Source organism: Oryza sativa, chromosome 2 (assembly GCF_034140825.1).
Source record: "Oryza sativa Japonica Group chromosome 2, ASM3414082v1".
NCBI classification, from domain to species: Eukaryota; Viridiplantae; Streptophyta; class Magnoliopsida; order Poales; family Poaceae; genus Oryza; species Oryza sativa.
In genome coordinates this window covers 14,134,643-14,142,474 of record NC_089036.1, presented here as the reverse complement: position 1 = coordinate 14,142,474, position 7,832 = coordinate 14,134,643, and the positions used below count along the sequence as shown (strand labels likewise).

General features: G+C 43.1%; 1 long non-coding RNA gene across 1 annotated transcript; it reads left to right on the top strand.

The window, feature by feature from the left end:
• The first annotated feature begins 5,724 nt into the window (after positions 1-5,724).
• On the top strand, positions 5,725-6,348 carry LOC136355398 (uncharacterized). The gene is made up of 2 exons (XR_010739640.1): positions 5,725-5,813; positions 5,897-6,348. It is a non-coding gene; the product is annotated as an uncharacterized lncRNA (long non-coding RNA).
• Positions 6,349-7,832: the final 1,484 nt, after the last annotated feature.

Genomic DNA, 7,832 nt, shown 5'->3' with positions numbered 1-7,832 from the left:
AGTTTTTGCGACGAACGCACCCAATACACTCACATATGTCCAAAAATCATGTTTTTGTGATTTTTGAACTTTTTCATTCCGGACAAAAACATCGCACCCGTGTGGGCCAAAATATGCCAAAATTAGCATTAATTGACAAAAGGTCGCCGAGCGAATCACGAAGTGAGTTTTTGTCACGAACGCACCCAATACACTCCAATATGTCCAACAATCATGTTTTGGTGATTTTTGAACTTTTTCGTTCAGGTCAAAAACATCACACCCGTGTGGGCCAATATTGCCATTAATTGACAAAAGTTCGTCGGGCGAATCACGAAGTGAGTTTTAGACACGAACGGACCCAATACACTCCAATATGTTCAAAAATTATTTTTTGGTGCTTTTTTAAACTTTTTCATTCCGGTCAAAAACATCGTACCCGTGACGGCAAATATTGGCATTAATTGACAAATGTTCCCAGCGCGAATCAAGAAGTGAGTTTTAGCCACGAACGCACCGAATACACTCCAATATGTCGAAAAGTCATGTTTAGGTGCTTTTTTGAACTTTTTCATTCGGACAAAAACATCGCACCCGTGTGGGCCAATATTGGCATTAATTGACAAAAGTTCGCCGCGAGTATCACGAAGTGAGTTTTTGCCACGAACGCACCCAATACACTCCAATATGTCCTAAAATCATGTTTTGGTGATTTTTGAACTTTTTCATTCTGGTCAAAAACATCGCACTCGTGTGGGCCAATATTGGCATTAATTGACAAAAGATCGCCTCGTGTATGACGAAGTGAGTTTTTGCCACGAACGCATCCAGTACACTCCAATATGTCCAAAAATCATGTTTTGGTGCTTTTTGAACATTTTCATTCCAGTCAAAAACATCGCACCCGTGTGGGCCAAAATATGCCAAAATTAGCATTAATTGACAAAAGGTCGCCGAGCGAATCACGAAGTGAGTTTTTGTCACGAACGCACCCAATACACTCCAATATGTCCAAAAATCATGTTTTGGTGCTTTTTGAACATATTAAGTCCAGTCAAAAACCTCGCACCCGTGTGGGCCAATATTGGCATTAATTGACAAAAATTCGCCTCGTGTATGACGAAGTGAGTTTTTGCCACGAACGCATCCAGTACACTCCAATATGTCCAAAAATCATGTTTTGGTGCTTTTTAAACTTTTTCATTCCGGTCAAAAACATCGCACCCGTGTGGGCCAAAATATGGCAAAATTTGCATTAATTGACAAAAGGTCGCCGAGCGAATCATGAAGTGAGTTTTTGTCACGAACGCACCCAATACACTCCAATATGTCCAAAAATCATGTTTTGGTGCTTTTTGAACTTTTTCATTCTGGTCAAAAACATCGCACTCGTGTGGGCCAATATTGGCATTAATTGACAAAAGATCGCCTCGTGTATGACGAAGTGAGTTTTTGCCACGAACGCATCCAGTACACACCAATATGTCCAACAATCATGTTTTGGTGCTTTTTGAACATTTTCATTCCTGTCAAAAACATCGCACCCGTGTGGGCCAAAATGTGCCAAAATTAGCATTAATTGACAAAAGGTCGCCGAGCGAATCACGAAGTGAGTTTTTGTCACGAACGCACCCAATACACTCCAATATGTCCAAAAATCATGTTTTGGTGCTTTTTGAACATTTTAAGTCCAGTCAAAAACCTCGCACCCGTGTGGGCCAATATTGGCATTAATTGACAAAAGTTCGCCTCGTGTATGACGAAGTGAGTTTTTGCCACGAACACATCCAGTACACTCCAATATGTCCAAAAATCATGTTTTGGTGCTTTTTGAACTTTTTCATTCCGGTCAAAAACATCGCACCCGTGTGGGCCAAAATATGCCAAAATTAGCATTAATTGACAAAAGGTCGCCGAGCGAATCATGAAGTGAGTTTTTGTCACGAACGCACCCAATACACTCCAATATGTCCAAAAATCATGTTTTGGTGCTTTTTGAACTTTTTAGGTCCAGTCAAAAACCTCGCACCCGTGTGGGCCAATATTGGCATTAATTGACAAAAGTTCGCCGCGCGAATCACGAACTGAGTTTTTGCCACGAACGCACCCAATACACTCCAATATGTCCAAAAATCATGTTTTGGTGATTTTTGAGCTTTTTCATTCCGGTCAAAAACATCGCACCCGACTCGGCCAATATATGCCAATATTGGCATTAACTAATAAAAGTTCGCCGCGTGTATCACGAAGTCAGTTTTGGCCACGAACGCACCCAATATACTCCAATATGTCCAAAAATCATGTTTTGGTGCTTTTTGAACTTTTTCATTCCGGTCAAAAACATCGCACCCGTGTGGGCCAAAATATGCAAAAATTAGCATTAATTGACAAAAGGTCGCCGAGCGAATCACGAAGTGAGTTTTTGTCACGAACGCACCCAATAAACTCCAATATGTCCAAAAATCATGTTTTGGTGATTTTTGAGCTTTTTCATTCCGGTCAAAAACATCGCACCCGACTCGGCCAATATATGCCAATATTGGCATTAATTGACAAAAGTTCGCCGCGCGTATCACGAAGTGAGTTTTTGCAATGAACGCACCCCATATAATCCAATATGTCCAAAAATCATGTTTTGGTGCTTTTTGAACTTTTTCATTCAGGCCAAGAACATCGCACCCGTGTGAGCCAATATATGCCAATATTGGCATTAGTTGAGAAATGTTCGCCGCGCGAATCACGAAGTGAGTTTTTGCCATGAACGCACCCAATACACTCCAATATGTCCAAAAATCATGTTTTGGTGCTTTTTGAACTTTTTCATTCTGGTCAAAAACATCGCACCCGTGTCGGCCAATATTGGCATTAACTGACAAATATTCGCCGCGTGTATCACGAAGTCAGTTTTTACCACGAACGCACCCAATATACTCCAATATGTCCAAAAATCATGTTTTGGTGCTTTTTGAACTTTTTCATTCCGGTCAAAAACATCGCACCCGTGTGGGCCAAAATATGCAAAAATTAGCATTAATTGACAAAAGGTCGCCGAGCGAATCACGAAGTGAGTTTTTGCCACGAACGCACCCAATACACTCCAATATGTCCAAAAATCATGTTTTGGTGATTTTTGAACTTTTTCGTTCAGGTCAAAAACATCGCACCCGTGTGGGCCAATATTGCCATTAATTGACAAAAGTTCGCCGGGCGAATCACGAAGTGAGTTTTAGCCACGAACGGACCCAATACACTCCAATATGTCCAAAAATTATTTTTTGGTGCTTTTTTGAACTTTTTCATTCCGGTCAAAAACATTGCACCCGTGACGGCTAATATTGGCATTAATTGACAAATGTTCCCAGCGCGAATCAAGAAGTGAGTTTTAGCCACGAACGCACCGAATACACTCCAATATGTCGAAAAGTCATGTTTTGGTGCTTTTTTGAACTTTTTCATTCGGACAAAAACATCGCACCCGTGTGGGCCAATATTGGCATTAATTGACAAAAGTTCGCCGCGAGAATCACGAAGTGAGTTTTTGCCACGAACGCACCCAATACACTCCAATATGTCCAAAAATCATGTTTTGGTGATTTTTGAACTTTTTCATTCCAGTCAAAAACATCGCACCCGTGTGGGCCAATATTGGCATTAATTGACAAAAGTTCACCACGTGTATCACGAAGTGAGTTTTTGCCACGAACGCACCCAATACACTCCAATATGTCCGAAAAGTCATGTTTTGGTGCTTTTTTGAGTCCAGTCAAAAACCTCGCACCCGTGTGGGCCAATATTGGCATTAATTGACAAAAGTTCGCCGGGGGAATCACGAAGTGAGTTTTAGCCACGAACGGACCCAATACACTCCAATATGTCGAAAAGTCATGTTTTGGTGCTTTTTTGAACTTTTTTCATTCCGGACAAAAACATCGCACCCGTGTGGGCCAATATTGGCATTAATTGACAAAAGTTCGCCGCGGGTATCACGAAGTGAGTTTTTGCCACGAACGCACCCAATGCACTCCAATATGTCCTAAAATCATGTTTTGGTGCTTTTTGAACATTTTCATACCGGTCAAAAACATCGGACCCATTTGGGCAAAAATATGCCAATATTGGCATTAATTGACAAAAGTTCGCCGCGAGAATCACTAAGTGAGTTTTTGCCACGAACGCACCCAATATACTCAAATATGTCTAAAAATCAACAAGACCTGTCAAGCTGTAGTCAGGTTTGTGGTGGAGCTGTTGGTGGGCTGAAAGCAATGCTCAAGAGAAAACTAGAAACCACGTTAGCCAAAGCAAATTGAATAATCGCTCAAGGGTATAGTGTACAGTGCTGGTCCTAGGCTAGTCGAAGTAGAGACACGAGCCTAACCACAAAGGACGCCACAAAACACAAACCCAAACAGCATCGAAAACAAGAACCGGTTGTGGAAGGTGGTGACATAGGGGGAATGGTGGGGTGTGCTCGCTGGATCCTCTTTTTTTTTTTTTGCTTGCTCTCTCTAGTGCTGAGGAGAGGGACACAACTTTTTTTTATTATTTTTTTGATATTTTTTTCACAACCAGGAGCACACTAGAACCAACCACAGAAAATCTTATCTCAAACGGACAAAGTATGAAGCTTGTAGAATTTTTTCAAAGTTCTATGCGAATAGGTCCCGAAGCTTCTCGCCACAAAAACAGAATTTTGCAAGAGGAATTTGGTGATTTTAAATTTGCCGAACCCGACAAAGCGGGGAGAATCGGATGTAACTTTTTTCGTAGATGTCCGTGGATATATTATAAGCCTAATTTCGAGTCCGTATGAAAAAGATATGACTGTTTTAAGGAAGGTCACTCCAATCAGGGTTCTATTTCCTTTCTAGTGGCTGCAGGATACAAGGCAACTCACAAAAGCTATCGGCAACAGATCAAACACAAATAGAAACTGATTTGGTGGGTGACTGCGACGGTGGTGACGGTGGTGATGACGGCAAAATTGATGAAGGTGGCGATGTGCGGTGGTGGCAAGAACTCGAAACTCTAATCGCCTAACACTAAGACCAGCAAATTAACACAACCGATGCAATCGAAAACTCAACAAGCCTTAACTAAGCAGTACTAGTAAAAAGGCACAATGGTCTATAGGATCACGGGAAAACTAATCTACTATTTTTTTTTGTTGGTCTTTTCTGGACTATAGGAAAAAAAAATTAATGACGAAGGGAAGGGTAAATTCTCTCACCGATGAACCACGCTCTGATACCACCTGATGCGAACCCGCTAGGGTTTGAGGCCCGATCTTTCGATGAGAGGTAAGGGATAACTCGATTAGATGAAGACGACGTTCATGGCCCGACTACAACTGTCCAAAGACGCTGCGCCTTAGCAACCGATACACCGTCTCCAATGGTCGCCGCGAAGTTGTGGTGCGCGTCAACCCGGCCACGAGGGCACTCGTCCTGCAAGCAATCGAAGAACAAGCAAGAACAAGTAGGACAAGCACTGAATTTGCTAGATAAAGATGAAAGTTTCACTATCAAACACAATATGGTGGGGTTCCGATTACAGGCAGACGGGCGGTTTAGCCAACACGCGCGCTGCGAGCTGGTAGCAAGAAGCTATCTCTATCATCAAAACCCGCATGTTCTTGGCGGCGACTAGAGGTATAAAAAGAGGGGAAGAACGACCATAGGGTCGTGCTCCAACCCTAGGATGCGCCCCTAATGGGCCCAACTTGGATACACAGCCCATTGGGTGATGAGGACATCCCTTCCAACGATACAACCACGCCTATTGCACAGCAAGGACCAATGACTAGAGCTCGAGCTCGTGAACTTAATTATCAGGTAAAGTCATTCCTAGCTAATCATACAAGTTCTTCTCAGAATTGGGTGCTACTAAATGGTTGTTGTGATCTACTTGTTGTTAGGAATATGGGAGAGGAACCAAATCGCAAGCAGCACTAGCAGCGCTGATTTGATGAAGTCAATGCTCTTCACTCCGGAGGGCAAACGGGGCAAATGAGTACTTGTTGGAAAGATCTCGTCATCTACTTTCAGCTATATGTGGCCTCACCATCAACTTTGACCCAGGCTGCTAAGAATGACGAAAATAGTTCTTTACATCAGAAACTTGGGCTTGGGCCTTGTATCATTACAGCCCATTAGGGGTCCACAAAACCTAGGGTTTGCTCCCACCTCCTCTCCTGGTCATTCCTCCACCTATATAAACTCCTAGCAGCCACCATTTTGCACTTTGGGTTTTGTTTTGATGTAAGTTTAGCTGCAGCTACTTCCTTGTACTCGCGTGTGTCGGCTAGACCACCCGGATACTTGTATTCAGAACCCCATTTTGGTTTGTTTAAGTTTCATCATTTGACAAGTGCCGTGAGCTGTTTCCTTGTCAACTTGTTCTTGCTTATTCTTCGATTGCTTGCAGGTTCAAGGTTGTTCTTGGCACGGCAAGAACAGCAACAACGTGGAGTTGGTGTACCGGTTGCTAAGGCGCAGCACCCCTGTGGTAGTTGTAGTCGGACCGCCAACGTCGTATCCTTCCCCAAATCCAAGTTTACCCTCCTCTCATCGAAAGATCGGGAACCCCCGTTGCTGCATCATTGGGCCAAAAGAGGTGACGCAGCACCATGGACAGAAAATAGTCGGGAGTAAAATGACAATTGCGGCCGCTCCAGAACAGATATGGATATGTGGCTGGATCCATTTGAAAGTAGACTTGATGAGCTTTCCATGAAGTACTTGCACGCCCAAATCGGAGTTCGCATGAAGTCGTGGCGGCCGTCAGAAGTTGGCGCTGCCCTGCAGTCCGAATCCACCCCGCGCGAATCCTCTTCCCTTTGGATCCTCTCCATCGTTCCTGAGTAAAACACGAGTGCACGCGTCTCCGGGGTATAAAGACGAGGAATATGAACTCAAGAAAGAACTCACCTGATAATTTAGTTGACGTGCACGAGCGCGGGTAATAGGACCATCATGCTGTACATGGGGGGACGTGGATGTATCGATGGTGTTGATGTCCTCATCAGTGCGTTCGTGGCTAAATGTCACTTCGTGATTCGCGCGGCGAACTTTTGTCAATTAATGCAAATATTGGCCCACACGAGTGCGATGTTTTTGACCGGATTGAAAAAGTTCAAAAAGCACAAAAACATGATTTTTAGACATATTTGAGTATATTGGGTGCGTTCGTGGCAAAAACTCACTTCGTGATTCTCGCAGCGAACTTTTGTCAATTCATGCCAATATTGGCCCACACGGGTGCGATGTTTTTGACTGGATTGAAAAAGTTCAAAAAGCACAAAAACATGATTTTTAGACATATTTGAGTATATTGGGTGCGATCGTCGCAAAAACTCACTTCGTGATTCTCGCGGCGAACTTTTGTCTGTTAATGCCAATATTGGCCCACACGGGTGCGATGTTTTTGACCGGAATGAAATACTTCAAAAAATCACCAAAACATGATTTTAGCACATACTGGAGTTTATTGGGTGCATTCGTGGCAAAAACTCACTTTGTGATTCGCGCGACGAACTTTTGTCAATTAATGCCAATATTGGCCGACACGGGTGCGATGTTTTTGACCGGAATGAAATAGTTCAAAAACTCACCAAAACATGATTTTAGGACATATTGGAGTTTATTGGGTGCGTTCGTGGCAAAAACATACTTCGTGATTCGCGCGGCGAACTTTTGTCAATTAATGCCAATATTGCCCACACGGGTGCGATGTTTTTGACCAGATTGAAAAAGTTCAAAAAGCACAAAAACAAGATTTTTAGACATATTTGAGTCTATTGGGTGCGTTCGTGGCAAAAACTCACTTCGTGATTCTCGCGGCGAACTTTTGTA